This window comes from Danio rerio, chromosome 10 (genome assembly GCF_049306965.1).
Source record: "Danio rerio strain Tuebingen ecotype United States chromosome 10, GRCz12tu, whole genome shotgun sequence".
Taxonomy (NCBI): Eukaryota; Metazoa; Chordata; class Actinopteri; order Cypriniformes; family Danionidae; genus Danio; species Danio rerio.
The window spans coordinates 2,103,569-2,121,142 of NC_133185.1; the positions used below are offsets into that span (position 1 = coordinate 2,103,569).

The following is a 17,574-nucleotide window of genomic DNA, read 5'->3' on the forward strand; positions in this document are numbered from 1 at the left end:
AAAAAACAGTTGACAAGTTTGTAGCAATATTTGTGTACAATACAGAATATGAATTACATTGTCAATCAAAAAGAGATATGATAGAGCAGGGGTTCTCAATTGGTTTGGCCATGGGACCCAAATTTTTACATGGTCATCAAGCCGCGACCCAAATTTTTGGGAACTATAATACAGTTTTGGGATTTATACTTCATTTGTATTTATTTGTTAACATACACAAGTAGTGACAGATAAATAAGAAATTCACCAAGACTTACAAATAAACACTATTTTATTGCTGTCATTTAACAAAATGGATCAAATAATATAATTATTACAAAGTAAAATTGACAAATACTGTTAATAATAAACTGTTAATAAAACATGTTTTCTGGTTTCTAAATGTTGTTTTATTTACAAGGTTTCATGCTCTCTTTAGAGAGCACCTCACTACATATGACACTAAGGCTTTAAGTCTTATTTGTCGTCAATATATATATATATCCATACTTTACATGTTCGGGTCATACTTGGGCTTCGACATATTTGTTGCTATAATTAAATGAAATTCCAGATGTCAAACAGTAGGGTTGTCGGGCACGCATTTCAAAATAAAAGTCTAGTATAAGCAAAATAAGTAAAAATTTTAACTTTTGTTGTTGTTTTTTTTACCACACACTCAAAATGACCCACTGAAAATGTTCCCGCAACCCACTTTTGGGTCGCGACCCACCAGTTGAGCAACACTGTGATAGAGAAAGAGAGAAGAAAAAAAAGAATAAAGAACATGATATAAACTTGAGGGTCATAACAAATTGAAATAGTTCTGTTTGCTTTCTTATTTTTAGATAATGAAATTAAATGTTTAAAAAGACTAAATTCTTGCAGAAAAACAGGAAAATATGGTTTAGTATTAGTAAATTTGCATTTGTGATTATGGAATTTACAAAGAAAATAAATTAAATTTATAACAAAACAAGCATTTCTCTTAGTAGAGGCAGATTCATGATAACCAAAAATTCATTCATTCATTCATTTTCTTGTCGGGTTAGTCCCTTTATTAATCCGGGGTCGCCACAGCCGAATGAACCGCCAACTCATCCAGCAAGTTTTTACGCAGCGGATGCCCTTCCAGCCACAACCCATCTCGGGGAAACATCCACACACACATTCACACACACACTCACACACTACGGACAATTTAGCCTACCCAATTCACCTGTACCTGCATGTCTTTGGACTGTGCGGGAAACCGGAGCACCCGGAGGAAACCCACGCGAAGGCAGGGAGAACATGCAAACTCCACACAGAAACTGAGTCGAGGTTCGACCCGGCGACCTTCTTGCTGTGAGGCGACAGCACTACCTACTGCGCCACTGCCTCGCCATATCCAAAAATAATTTCTTTAAATGTAACTGAAACATTGTGTTGTATATTATCATTAATGAATGAGCCAATATGTTTCCAAAACTGTACAGCATAATTACACTCCCGAAATAAATGAAAAAGTTTCTGTATGAAATTGACAAAATGAACATTTTACATCAACATTAGCATGAAACTTTTTCAAAAATTATTTTATAGGAAAAAATTTGTTGATGGCGAGGCAGTGGCGCAGTAGTGCTGTCACCTCACAGCAAGAACGACGCTGGGTCGCTGGTTCGAACCTCAGCTCAGTTGGCGTTTCTGTGTGGAGTTTGCATGTTCTCCCTGCCTTCGCGTGGGTTTCCTCCGGGTGCTCTGGTTTCCCCCAGAGTCCAAACACATGCGGTACAGGTGGTAGGCTAAATTGTCCGTAGTGTATGAATGTGTGTGTGAATGTGTGTGTGGATGTTTCCCAGAGATGGGTTGCAGCTGGAAGGGCATCCGCTGCGTAAAAACTTGCTGGATAAGTTGGCGGTTCATTCTGCTGTGGCGCCTTCGGATTAATAAAGGGACTAAGCCGACAAGAAAATAAATAAATGAAATTTGTTCATCAATTTAACAGACACTTCTTTGACCTTGTTGGTGAGAAAATATCTTTGATGCAAAGACCTAATTTTTCCCCATATTAAATCTCTCTATATATTATTCCAATAAGAGATTACAGGGGACAACGTAACAACGTTTTCAATGAAAAGAGATCTAATTTTGTAATTTCTATCGTTTTTGTTAGAAAAACAAATTTTACCTTTAAACGTTTCTGTCGGATCAGAAAGGTTTGCTTTTTTAGGAGGGAGATGATTGCTATTTTTAAAGAGCAAAGTAATTCCTGATGTTATAGCTCAAAAAAAAGGTAATGATTCGCACTCAATTGCTTCGTACTGTTTTTATTTTTCTTACATTTTACGGGTGATTAAAAGACACTTTGTGAATCATTACCTTTTTTTTAATAATAGCATTGATAAGATTGACGCACCAAACCAAAGAAGTAACTAAAAACACCGCAAGCGCGCAGAGCAAACTTCAGTAACTCTACACACCTGATGTTATAGCTCCCATAACAATGGCGAAATTTTCTGGACTTACTGCTATGTAATACGCAGAAATAAATTCAAAGTAATTCATTAAAAAACCTCTGTTGTTAAATAACGGACTAACTAAAAGTAAACCGTAGTTAAACCATTCACTGAAAAACTAAATATATATAAAATATTTTGGTTATTCCAAATAGAAAATGTGTGAGGAGTGAAATGATGCTTATAAATTAAAGTCCAGGCCAGTTACTCACACACACACACACACGCACATCTGTTCGGAAGAGCAATGACAGTCATCTGTAATAATTGGATAACAGTGTTATTTGCAGGGAAGGATAGTTTCCTGTTTACATCAAGCTCAGAAAACAGGAAGCTTTACAGGGCGCTGCACGCAGATAATCTGGTTTGCATTCCCAGACCAATTCATTTTGTTAAATACGACTGAAGTGCAACACAAAGAGAACTTCAACACCATTGTGGTGAAATCCCGCGCAGCTTCCTGCAGCACAGTCGTAAAAAACAAAAGATAGTTGCTGCTCATTCAAAATACTTGTTTAAAATGAGCTGAAACAACACAATTCTTGTCATTTCTTTGAAAAATTAAGTGAACAGAATTGATTTGTGTTGGCATTGTGTTGGTGTACTGTTAATGATTTTTTTTTAAATGACACAATATTTAATTGCATCTTATTTCAGAGGCTGCATCCTCCGAAGGATGCATTCAAAGGGCGCTGCGTCATCGCGATCGCATCGCATTAGATATACAGCATGGTGCTGTAACTGTAAATACAGTATTTTAGCTGCAGTTGATTAACAGTAAGTTACTGTAAATTCTACTTTCCTGCTTGTTCAAACTACTTATTTAAATTTAGCTGAATCCGCACAATTCTTAAGTTTATTTAGGGACAACTTATATTCAATTTATGCTCAACTTATGTTTAATGTTCAATCTGCTTCAACGTAAAAACGATTTAACTTAAATTTAAAACGGTTTTAACAATCGATTTGTGTTGGACAACATGAAGGAAGGGTGAGGCAGTGGGTGGTGCTGTCACCTCACAGCAAGAACGTTGCTGGATCACTGGTTTAAGCCTCAGCTCAGTTTGTGTTTCTGTGTGGAGTTTGCATGTTCTCCCTGTGTTCGCGTGGGTTTCCTCCGGGGGCTCCGGTTTCCCCCAACAGTCCAAACACATGCAAGAAAATGAATGAATGAATGAGCATGAAGGAATTAAGTGGAAACTTGACTGATTTCTGTGAGAATCTTGGTCCATGTGGGTTCCAGTAGGTCTTCTGCAGTGTTAGTGATGATTGGTGTGCAGTTCAACAGATGATCCATCAGAAAAATCCACCTTCACTTTTACAAATGATCAACTTAAAGTCAAGTTACTATTTATGTCTCTTACAACTGACATCCACGACAAGACTTTTGTCAGGTAGTGTATATAAACTGTCTACATGCATAACATTGCAGCTTTACGCAATTAGATATTTACAGTGTGACAGTATTTACCTGGAGTGATCAAAATCATAATCACGCTGATAAACAAAATTTGAAACGGTAATACTAACCGTCAGAAGATTTACCATGGTTCACTTCAAAACTGGTAATCATGACAACATCAATTTGTAGTTCTCAAACCTTTTTACTCTGTTAAAATAGTTGGGTTAAAAATACCATAACATACAACCCAACTATAGGTTATTGTAGCACCTTCTAAACTAGGTTATTTTAACCCAATGCATTGGGTTATTTTGATTAAATGTAAGCACCAAGTTCCTGGGTGTACACATCACTGAGGATCTCTCCTGGACCAAAAACTCCACTGCACTGGCCAAAAAATCACAGCAGCGTCTCTTCCTCCGCAAACTCAAAAGAGCAAGAGCACCAGCCCCAATCATGTACACCTTCTACAGAGGCACTATTGAGAGCATCCTGACCAGCTGCATCACTGTGTGGTTTGGAACCTGCAATGCATCCTGCAGGAAAACACTTCAACGCATAGTGAGAACAGCTGAGAAGATCATTGGTGTCTCTCTCCCCTCCCTTCAGGACATTTACAGCACACGTCTTACCCGTAAAGCCCTCTGCATAACAGCAGATGCCACCCACCCAATGCACAGCTTCTTCAGTCTGCTGCCATCAGGGAGGAGACTGCGCAGTCTCCAGGCCAGGACCAACAGACTGAAAGACAGCTTCATCCATCAGGCTGTCAGGAAGCTGAACTCTCTCCCAGCTCTGCTCCCCGCTCCCTCCCCACGCACCTCTGGACTCTGACACACACGCACGCACGCACGCACGCACGCACGCACGCACGCACACACGCACACACACACACACACACACACACACACACACACATCTGCACTGGTCACTTTATGCAGACACATATACTACCTCCCAATATGTCACTGTCACTTTATCACAATTATCATGTTTACAAGTTCTTTTTGCACTATACTGTTTTTTATCTGCACAACTCTGGTTTACTTTGCACTCATTGCTATATGCCCTTAATGTCACTGTATTGTTTACAATTTTTTTATTACATATGTATATTTCTTAGACCACATTTATGTGCAATGTATATACTGTAAATTTTCTAAATTTTCTTTTTTTCTTAAACTCTACTATTTTTTATATATATATTTTATATTAATGTTAAGCACCTTGGGTCTGAGAGTAACGCAATTTCGATTCTCTGTATGTCTTGTACATGTGGCTGAATTGACAATAAAGCTGACTTTGACTTTGACTTTTTTTTATATTCTGGTATTACTATTTTTACTAGTACGACTATTAATTGTATAATTATGGCTGGGTAAATAAATAACATAGTTTACAAAAATATTTAAAAATGCTTTATTTTAATTATATTTTAGTTCCAGAATGTTAAAATAAATCAACACACTAAAAACGTTGAGTTATTTATTTAACCCAATGGTTTAGTTAAACATATTTGGTTCTTTGTTGGGTTATTTTTAACCTTTATTAGGTTATTTATTAATAACTCAACCAGTTGGGTTAAATATTTGGTGCTTTGTTGGGTTATTTTTAACCTTTATTTGGTTCTTTATTAATAACTCAACCAGTTGGGTTCAATATTTGGTGCTTTGTTGGGTTATTTTTAACCTTTATTAGTTTATTTATCAATAACTCAACCAGTTGGGTTAAATATTTGGTGCTTTGTTGGGTTATTTTTAACCTTTATTAGTTTATTTATCAATAACTCAACCAAGTTGGGTTAAATATTTGGTGCTTTGTTGGGTTATTTTGAACCTTTATTTGGTTGTTTATTTAATAACTCAACCAGTTGGGTTAAATATTTGGTGCTTTGTTGGGTTATTTTTTAACCTTATTTATTAATAACTCAACCAGTTGGGTTAAATATTTGAATTTCAACAGTCAGCTCCACTGGTTGAGTTATTAATAAATAACCTAATAAAGGTTCAAAATAACCCAACAAAGCACCAGATGTTTAACTCAACCATTGGGTTAAATAAATAACTCATCGTTTTTTAGAGTGTTGGAGCAATCTCCACATACTTCAATGCTTTTACAAATGTAAAGTCTAAAATAAATGCTACAGAGGCTTGTTCTAGTATCCTTTCAGTGAGAAACAGATTAAAGTAGATCTTGTTAATCCTGCAGCCCATTTCCGCAGAACTGGACACCTCCTGATTCTGCCAAAATGTGGTTGAAAGCAGCGGGGTTATATGATCATAGCGTGCACATGACCACTGATGCATGCTTAATGAAAGGCCTTTTTGTGCAAAGAGATCATTAAGAGCAACAGAAGGTTGAAGAGAACTGATGTGAAACTGGGATAAAGTCTGTGAGGGCGGTTCAGCTGTACGTTTTATTTTCGCGGTGGTCAGTGATGGGCTGTGTGTTTCACTGTGTTAGGTTCAGACGTCTAAATGATCAGCTTATTCGAGGATCTGAGCCTCCACATTCTGGATTCCTGCTCCCAAATCCGCTCGGAGGCTCTTTCCATGTGATCACGACTGTGAAAAGATTTCTCATGGCCTCAGACTATGAGCACTCTCTAATAGACATAATCACAGACTTTCCATAGTCAGGCTTGTACTTGAGCGCTGGCGTCTCGATGAGGTGAACCAACTTTAAAATGAGTGTGCTGAAATCAACTCTAGTGTGTTTCAGAACTGAATGAAGCCACTTTTTTTCCTTAACCACTTTGCTGATCAGGAGACACTTGTAGAAAATAATCCCTGCTGGAAAATCCAGCTTAAACAAGCCTAGGATGGTTGGCTGGTTTTAGCTGGTTGACCAGGCTGGTTTTAGAGGGGTTTTGGCCACTTTCAGGCTGGTTTCCAGCCATTTCCAGACTGGTCTTAGCTGGACCGGCTGGGAGATGACCAGCTTAAACCAGCTTGACCAGCCTAGCAAGGCTGGGAGCCCAGCTAAAATCAGCTATGGTCCAGGATGATCAAGCTAGTTTTAGATGGTTGTAGCTGGTCACTTTCCAGCCTGACCAGCTAAGACTATAATCATACAACCAAAATAAACACCACCAAGAGTAGCGATGAGCATGCATATTTATTCAACTACAGCATAAGTTGCAAAAATGACATGAACCACCAGTACATCTTCATATAGATGACCAGGCCGGACTTCATGTGTTGTACACCAATCATACACAATTGTTACAGAATAATTCAACATACTAAAAGCTATTCACTGGCTATTTACAACACAGTAGGCAATACCTAATCTATGGAGGAAAAAAAAAAAAACGCAAGGAGAATTATTCAGATCAGAAACCAAAAAGAGAAAGAAGGAAGAGCCGAGAGCATGCAGTCGATATGCCGTAAAGCACTAAGGAAAGACTAGAGCAAGCTGGGACGGTTCCCATTGTAGTGGAAATAAACAATAAATGGAAGACTACGAAACTAATGTGGGCTTTCCAGTTGGTCTTTGAATTAGGACTGTTAAATGTGAACTGGAAGCAAAGACAAAACTGCAAATACCAAGTGACGATATCATGCTACTTAAATTAAACGAACAAATAAACAATAAACAGAGCGCTTTAGGCGTTTAACTCGTTTAGAAAACCAGTTGCTATAGATGTCAATGGTTTGTTTATTCTTCGATGCTACATTTTTTTGCGGTAGAAAATACATCGGAGGACCCGGTGTCGCTAAACGGATGATTGTTTCTTTTTTTTAATGCGTATTAAGACATTCCCAGCTGGTGTAGGAAACAGCTGATGAGAAATCTGCCCTGGTTTATATACACTACATAGACCGCCGTCGCTCTGGGGCCGTGCGCAGCGGAATACAACAGCAATCACAGACGTCCTTCGTGTTTTTGCAGCGATGTTTCATGTATCTGAAAGCGTCCTCGATGTATTTAAGGAACGAAAATCATGAACTTCGCTCCCGCTTTTGTATGCATGAGATCTACTATAGACCGAGTTCGCTAAATCCCGAAGTGACTAGTGCCAGGAACTGTAACTACTCCTTGAATTAAACCTTTACATTAAAGGGTAAATAGTGTTATTAATTGCAGTTTTGTGATTGCTCCGACCGTCTTGGATTTCTGAGTTTCGCAAATAATCATCTTTGAGGAAAACGTTTGGGTCACAATTTACAGTTTTCATTAGGTAATGGATTTACTCATGATCAATACTAGTGTTACAGTATTTAATGAAGGTGCAGTGTGTACGTTTGACACTCAGTGCAAGCCTAGTTAACAAACCTCAATCATTCAGCATCTACATATAGTAATGTTAAAGGATTAATATGTATTCATTCGATTATAAACCTTGCTATCTCGTTGGAGTGCAGCGAGTGCACTATTCTGTGCTTCTGAATAGCTGTATTTAAATGTTTCTACAATGTTTTATCTGGTGAAAACCGCCAAATTGCCTGTTGTTAGGGCACGGGGTTACAATGTAACCTGCTGATTTAATGTTTACATTTGTAATAATTATATTAACGCTAATTAATAACCTCAAGTGGAACCCTGAATCTGCTTCTCATTTCCGAGAGTTTAGTGTCCATCGGAGGTTGTATTTAAGCCCTGATGACTGAATGAACGAAATATGCTGTTTTCCATCAAGGTAACTGGCATTGGGCGGGTAAATCAACCAAAACGAAGGCAGACGTTCCACCACGTAACGCACATTTTCAAAGCTAATCATGTTTCTTAGGGTGCTTTCACACCTAGATTAGTCTCGTTTGCCCAGTTAGCGCGGTTCGTTTGTGATATGTGAATCCAGCAACTGCGCTTGGATCCGCGCCTAAACAATCGCCTGAATGAGGAGGTATCGGCTCGATTGAAACGAACTCCGAAGTGGATTGATTGTAGTGAGAAAGTGATACAATTCAAGCCCGGCTATATCACAGTGGTTTATGGATTTGTAAGAGGCATATGGCTATATGAAGAGAGAGTTATGAGTAGGGCGGGAGGTCATTCCAGACATCCCAAGTCTCCTGGAATTTCCGTTAGTCTCCCACAAATGCAGAGACCCCCGGATACCCGCAAACAAGTGATAATCTCATGGAAATTGCGAGTTTTAGCTGTTTTAGCTATTTGGGTTCGTTTAAAAACTTTGCCGTGTGAAAATGAACTGCACCAAGAACAAAGAGCAACAATGTGACGCTTTTAATCCCTGTTTCGGAACAAATGAATCGATTAACAGGTGTAAAAGCACCTTAAATATCTGCAAACATATTAAGGTATTTTTACGCTTTAAAAGAGTCAAAAACGTACATACAGCACCTTCAATATTAGTTCAACTTTCACTTTTAGTTAATATACTGCTAGTTAACAAGAGCCAACAATGAACGACTTTAACTAATTAATAAATACTGTAACGCATTGACTGCTGTTTGTTCGTGTTAGTAAATTAGCATTAACTAATGCAACCCAACTGTAAAGTGTTACCCTTTGTCTTTTTTTTTAATTTAAAGTAAAGAAACGAAAACGAAACGCCAACTCTTCAACAAATCAGTTTTTGTCTGTCCAATGAGAAAGCCACACAGAAACAACAAGGGGGGAATAAAGTCGATCCGATCCGAATTACGACAACCAGACAACAAAGAACCAACAACCTCCTTTTCCGAACATGAAAATATAAAACAAAACCCATCTGAGCTTCCTTACCAAGGAGCAGATTAAAGTCCAAAATAGCACCATTCATCAGTGTCTCAAATCCGTGGCAGCATCTCAGTCACTTACCACAAGGAAACAATGCGTCTGTACAGCTATTTCTATAGCACAACGTACATGATTACACTTTAATATACTGGCAAAGCAAACAAAAACGATCAAAATTAAAAAGCTAAACTGAAGCGAAAACCTACAAAAATCAACCAATCGAAAAAAGATGAACTCTGTAGCTTTAAGTTTTTAGTAACCGCATGAGAAGTGGGGACTCTTAGCCTTAGTAAATACTGTAAGGTGTGAGTTTTGACTGATGGCGATGCGTTTTAGTGATGAAAACGACGTAAGAATGGAGGATCTAGGAGGGACCTCAAAGTGCTTGAGTCAGTGTGCCTTATTTGGTAGTGAAAGACCACCATGTTTGGCAATGACTTGGTAATGGTCACCAGTCGATAACCACATGATCAATTAACATTAAGGTGCGAGTTTTGATTTCAAATACTTCTAAGAGATTTCGAACTAAACAAAAATGGCAACAAAAACAACATTCAATACTGCAGGGTTCCCACAGAACTTAAAGTCTGTGTGAAATGGAAATTTAATTTGTTTATTTTCCTAGGTGTGCAATAAAAAAACTGTTGGTTTTCTGATCGTAGTGTTGTCATTATACTAGAATTCAATAACGATCATTAATGGAATTTTAAAACGTCTATTTAATTCGAGCGCTGTTGAGCAGAAATGACTGTGATTGGTCCTGAAGGTCATCAGTTCACCAAACTCACCGCTGTAAACATAAATATGAACACTGGAGCATTTTAAAGCCATGAAGATCACTCAGTAAACAGCGGTGAGTTTGGTGAACTGATGACCGTCATGGCCAATCACAGTCAATTCTGTTGAGTACATGAACACAATGGCAAATCAGCACTGCTTAAGATCATCAGCACTGTTTAAGATCATCAGCACTGTTTAAGGTCATCAGCACTGTTTAAGATCATCAGCACTGTTTAAGATCATCAGCACTGTTTAAGGTCAACATTTTTAAAATATCAGTACAGGTATTGAATTCCAGTATCGCAATATCTGACCATTTGCTTCTGCGTTTTGATTGGCGGTTCTTTTGTTGACATCACTTTGACGCATACCTGCCAACATTTGTGGTGGGGGGAGGTGATGGGGTCTATTTCGGTGAGACAGAACAATACGGGAGATGGGTCTGAAATACTGGAGACTACCGGGGAAAACGGGAATGTTGGCAGGTATGCTTTGACGCTTCAGAAATGACATTCTTAGCCACATCTCTTTTAGAGTTAGTTGGCTACAAGGGAATTGTACGCAAAAATGAAGCCCCGCCCCCTACTCTATATTCCATTTCAGTTGGAAGTACATCAACATACTGAAATAAAGCTCCACCACCTGCTCAATACTCCATTTCAATTGGAAGTACGTTCTGAAACAAAGCTCCGCCCCCTACTTAATACTCCATTTCAATTGAAAGTACATCAACACAATGAAATAAAGCTCCACCCCCTACTCAATATTCCATTTCAGTTGGAAGTACATCAACACAATGAAATAAAGCTCCACCCCCTACTCAATATTCCATTTCAGTTGGAAGTACATCAACACAATGAAATAAAGCCCCGCCCCCACTCTATATTCTATTTCAGTTGGAGGTACATCAACATTCTAAAATAAAGCTCCACCCCCTACTCAATATTCAGTTTTAGTTGGAAATGCATCAACACACTGAGATGAAAGTTTCTGTACTTCTACTTTCTAATTCACGTGGACTTCGGCATTAATTTAATACAATTTTTTTTTGGTATTTGAAACAAATCTAGCGTCACGCTGATTAAATAACTGAGAGCAGCACAAACTCAGAAAGAAAAGCTCCCAATCAGGTGCACTTTTCATGACTCCTTATGCGAATCTAATAAATTCCGTGACCATACCAGATCTATAAATGCTCATTTTAAGAATCGATTAACATTTCTATGGGAACCCTGACACTGGAATCGGCCTCCTAAAGAAAACACTGCTCGTGTTTCCCACATCGCATCATTACCGCATGAACACTGTTAAACACCGGTGGATGATTTTTTTTTTTTTTGTGTTTTTTCACAGAGGTATGAAAGAGTCCAGCCGTGCAAAGTAGAAGTGGACAAGTGGAAGACGTGCTGCTGCCGCCGCCACGAGGGTCCCGGACCCCCGCAGTTTGCAAACACAGACATGTGAAGCTCCAGTCTGTCAGGTCTGTCTTGAGGTGCTTTTGTGTCTTTACTGCCGTTCCCTCTGAAGAGCATATCATCAAGGCTTAGAGTCCCAGGTTTTGTCTAAATGTTATTAATCACATAGATGAGGGAAGAGCCCCAGCATCATATTTCACCTGTACCGCACGCCAGAACCATACAAAATAAGGATATACATGATTTTAGGAAATAAAAAACAATATACACGGAGAATATGCTTCCCCCCCCTCCCGAGGGCCGTTCTTTATCCAGCATCAGACAGAGGGAATGTGGATGTCTGGTGGACGTTCCTCTGTGCTCCGGCGGGTTCAGGAACACAGCTGTCGACTCTGAGGAAGTGAACACACAATAGATGGAAATCACCGATCGGGCACTGTGAGGTCATTAAACCCTCAGATTACCAGGCCAATCCACCAACCTAATGGGATCCCCCATTGCTTCAGTCGACGTCATCCTGAAAACAGGACCTGCAGGAGAAAGAGTGCATTTTTTAATATGTTATAATCAGAACAAAGCGCCTTTAGATTAGCCAAAAATGACTTTACAAGTCCATTTACAGGGGCAGCACGGTGGCGCAGTGGGTAGCACAATCGCCTTACAGCAAGAAGGTCGCTAGTTTGAGCATCAGTTCTGTCAGTTGGCATTTCTGTGTGGAGTTTGCATGTTTTCCCCGCATTGGTGTGGGTTTTCTCCAGGTGCTCTGGATCCCCCCACAGTCCAAACACATGCAGTACAGGTGAATAGAATAAGCCTTAGCACCCCACCAGTGCTGATATACAGCCATAGCACACTGCTACCTGTGTGATATTGCATTTATACAACAGTACGACGGCACAATTGTGTATACAAATAGGAAAATCAAACACAGAGAGTCTAAAACTCTTTTGTATGAGGAACTACTTTCTTCCGCCATTCATTCACATCTGCAGCTGACGTCAGAACAGCAGAAGCCGTTACTAATTCACCAAGGTCACTTTAGAGCTAGTGTTTGAATGATTCTCTAGCGTAATGTAATGCGGCACTTCTGGAGTGTGACCCCCTTAAGGTGATGACAAAACAGCAAATTTGGCTCACATTTTAAGATTTTAAGCCTGAACGTGACATGAAATGCCATCCAACGTGCCATCCGTCTACAGAGCTTTCACACCAGACTGCTGTTGTGTTTGCGATAAGGAGGGACGAGGCTGAATCCAGCTTTTTATTCGCAGCTTCTTATTGACTCTATCCGGTCCACCTTAAAAACCACGAGGCCTCCGTTTTTGAGCTTTTTAATTCGCGCTCAAGAGAACACACTGAGCAGGGGCTTATTATGCGGTTCTGGCGCCATCTTGTGGATAGACAACGTCAACTGTCACAGAAATTGTAAATATTGTAAAATAGGCTCTAATTCTTGCTAATAAACTGCATAGTTGCAATCTTAACAGCTACATTCTTGACTAAAGAAGCCTCAAAAGTATATTTGGTGGTCTAACAACAGTAATATTTGCCAAGCTGTAGTGTCTGCTTGTTGCTGGCTGTATGTGGGCGGAGTAATACACAAAGGGTTAAGTAAATATTAATTAAATCTTAAATATTAATTTAATAAATCATGGCTATCAGCCAATCAGATTCGAGATCCAGACAGAACACACACATACATACATACATATATATATATATATATATATATATAAATAAATATTATATACACACACACATATAATATATATGTGAGTTTTTACATACATACATATATATATATATATATATACATATATACATACATATACACATACATATACACATACATATATATATATTATATACACACACATATACATATATACATATATATATACATATATATATATATATATATATATACACACATATATATATATATATATATACACACACACACACAAACACACACACATACATAGATAATTATTATTATTAAAATGCTGAATGTTATCTTTAAAGTGATACAGTTTGACTAATGCAAGCTGAGATGACTAGATAATGTATTTGTATCAACTAAAACAATGCAGTCAGCAAGTGTGCATTACACCGAAAGTCTAACATAATAACCTAAAAAGACCAAACCTAAAAATAAATCAGGCACCTTATGTTAAACTTCAAGATAAAACGTGGTTTTGTAACTTGGGTTACCACAACATGATGCAAAGATGAAATGATCAAATATTTATGCTTATTAATATTTCTTGATCCTGTCACACTGAATGACCTCTAACAAGTCACTTCTAAAGTCCCCTGATTATTTCAATAATAAAAAAGACACAATACTTTAAAGAGGATCTAATGACTTTTATAAGGGGTTTAATTACAACTGTGTGTCAGCAGTGTGGATATAAACTTCTATTGATAAAAATGCACAAATTCTATTTATTAAAGTCAGCCTTGATAAAAACATGCAGAAACACTTTGATTGACATTCTCCCTTATGTGTATGTGTCATCAGAGGGGGAAAGCCCCGCCCACTAATGACTATTCTCCCTCATTAGCATAGGACTTTTGTCATGTTTTTGAATCAGCCACTATGCTGACACACACCACTATGCTGTTTATAGCTCCGCCCTCTTTGTGAAAAGAGCACAATCTCATTTGAATTTAAAGTGACAGTCACCAAAACGCCACAATCAGGATCAAACCCTGAAAGGGTCAATTTCAGTGAGCTAGAAAACATTATTATTTTAAGCTGAAAATTTACACACTCTCTAGGAACATCAGAGACTTATTTCACCTTGTAAAATGGACATAACAGGTCATCTTTAATCCAACAGAAAACAAATATATATTTTAAACTTAGTAGTTAATTTTTTTTTTTTTAACAATAAAAACTCTTAAAAATGTCATGCTTAATTTAACTTTTTACAAAAAAATTAATAAATTAAAAATTAAAAAGTAAAAAACTGAACTGGATTTAATTTTCCTCTTCCACAACCAGAATAACATCCCAATAAAGCAGGTTAGATGCATTCATAATGTGTAATAAATTTCCGGTCATAATCTCTGAAGCTCTGACGAAAGCGTCATCCTCCCACATTCCTGCTGAGTCAGACGATGACAAAAAAAATAAAAAATCCATCTGATATTCTCGGTGCAAGCCTGCAACATGCACCACCGCTGGGCCGGGCTTTTGACTCGCAAACACACACAACACTGCAACACACGCATTTCTCTTAAGTAAATGCACATGGCTGCAATAGTGGAGCCAGGCACCTGCCTCCCATTCCGCTTCCCTGACTGCAGCTTGGAGCGCTTCCAAATCCAGTCAAACGAGGTCACATTTTCCCCCGCCTCATCCCGCCATACTGAGCGCGCATGAACCCGATGAACCCACCCGTCCGCCTGCTGCAGAACAGAGCGATTTTGTGGAAACACGCCCCTGCTGACATGCCAAGCATACTCTATGCTACCCTATTAGACGTCTGCTGATGTTTGTATATAGAGTGCTCAGCATAAACACTTCTGAAAATGCACACTTTTAACCACTGATCAGTGATCAGAGCTGATTTATTAAACAGTTATATGCATTAAAATAACAATAGAAGGAATATAAAAGAAAAGTAATGCATTTAAATACAAAATTATTAAGATGCAAACCACAAAACTACAACTAAAATTGAGATTTTTTGACACTCTCTTGATTTTATTAGTTTATTTAAATGTTATTTTTTATTTTTACCTAACATGTTCATTTGGGTGTGCTCATTTTTTAGACTATGAGCTTGGATCAGCTCCAATTTAGGATGCATATGCACAAATATATTACTGTAAAGCATATTTATTTAAAAGAGAGATCATTCATTTAGCACTGCATGTACACACATTAATATTACTTTTAAAAAATTTATATAATAAAATAAGAGCCTAAAAATCAAGCATAACTGCATGCACTGATATAGCATAACTGCATGCATACTGATTTCATGCAATGCAATAAAGCAGAATCTTGTGATTTAAAGTCTGAAATGCCACATTAATCATTTCTCATGCCTGGCAGAAGCGGATCTGCATGATGCTGAAATCACTAACAGCACAGGAGACACGTCTCCACCGATGCCCGTATGCATGACTTCATCTCTGTGTCTAAATTTAGGACTGTGCCATGATTGCAACTGCTTCGGAGCTCCCCAGACAGTGCCGGCGTTTGGGAGAAATGTGGCTTTCCTGCTCGGAGGACGCAGCATTCTGGCTCTGCTGAATAGGGTGGAAATGGAAGAAGAGGGGGGGAAAGACACCTTGTCCTAACATGAACCGAGAAATGAGTCTGGCATCGAAAGACTGCAAATGATGTCTGCTTTTCCCCCCTCAGATGAATATTATCTACAGCTCACTTTAACAGTGCAATGCTAAAACAGGCTGAAGTTTCTTATTGTTAACCTCAATAACCCAGATAATGCTTTAAAGCTGGAGTGTGTGTGTGTGCACAGTGTGTTGTGTAGGTGGCAGACTGGGGGAATACAGCCCGTCTGTGTGTGTGTGTATGTGTGTGTGTCTGGGTACAAATGGTACATTCAGTTCCTGCAGTGGTCTCCAGATCTCATCTCTCCAGCAGTTTTCTGTCGTTTATTAAACTGAATCTAGCAGATCAAGTTGAGACTTTCCTGCTCAGCAGCAGAACAAAGGAGGCGCTGCTGGGATATATCAGCACATCTGCTGTGGCACTTTCGTTATTCCTGCTTTTCGGGGTTTAACAGCAGCTCTCCATGCGGTCTGTGTGCAGTTTTGGAGCGGGAATATCACATTAGCTTCGATTCGAGGAGTGCTAAAAGACTCACTAGCTAGCATTAAACAACTCCCGGTTAGCCTAAATCGACTAGTATGTGTGTTTCTGAACTTTTGGCGAATGTGTGGAGGTTTACTTACTGGTGAAGCCTTTGTTCTTGTCCTGTCGCTGTAAAGTTGCTGCTGGAAAAGGCGTCTGTGGACGAACGCGGAGCCGAGCGGCAGCCTTGCGGGGTTTGGACTCCCCATACAAGGCTGCCGGACTGGAGCTCAGCCGCTTCCACTGGCTGACTGCATGTAATTCAACAGAGAGCTAATTTTGACCGTGCTGGACCGGGGCCAAGCCCCCCATTCCGGCTCTGCACTGCAGTTCGGTTCAGACAGACCGATGATTACCCGACGGTGGGCGGGGGCGTGTGAGGCTCCTCCCCTTCTGCGTGCGGGCGTCGGATTCAGGGTTGCCAAGTCCGCGGAAATCGACTTTTTTAAAGGGATAGTTCACCCAAAAATTTAATTCTGACATGATCAGTGTTTGGGTGAGTTCATATCTGTCAACATTGGGATGTAAAAATAAGGTATATGCCCCCAAAAATCACCAAATTAATATTACAATAAATATTCTATCAAAATAACTAAATAAGTTCATCTGGAGCTGTTTCATTGTGAATAAAGAGTTAAACAGTCAGTAATTCATTCATTCATTTTCTTTTCGACTTAGTTCCTTTATTAATCTGGGGTCGCCACAGCGGAATGAACCGCCAACTCATCCAGCATATGTTTTACACAGAAGATGCCCTTCCAGCCGCAACCCCTCAATGGGAAACATCCATACACACCCATTCACACATACACTTCTGACTATTAACCAGCAGCCTTCTTGCTGTGAGGCGATCATGCTACCCACTGCGCTACTGTGCTGTCAGTAATATGTTTTATTATTATAACTATTACTGTTATTTACGAAATATATAATAAGTAGTATACATTAGAAAAAGCTACAAATAAATTAGCAAACAGTTTAACA

General features: G+C 38.9%; 1 protein-coding gene and 1 long non-coding RNA gene across 2 annotated transcripts in view; both read right to left on the reverse strand.

Moving 5' to 3' along the window:
* Window positions 1-17,574, reverse strand: part of LOC141376283 (uncharacterized) — a 778,518-nt gene that overhangs the window by 375,965 nt on the left and 384,979 nt on the right. The gene's annotated exons all lie outside the window — the stretch shown is intronic.
* Window positions 11,369-16,950, reverse strand: linc-epb41l4a (linc RNA epb41l4a). The gene is given in 3 exon segments (NR_036690.1): window positions 11,369-12,148; window positions 12,238-12,286; window positions 16,692-16,950. It is a non-coding gene; the product is annotated as a linc RNA epb41l4a (long non-coding RNA).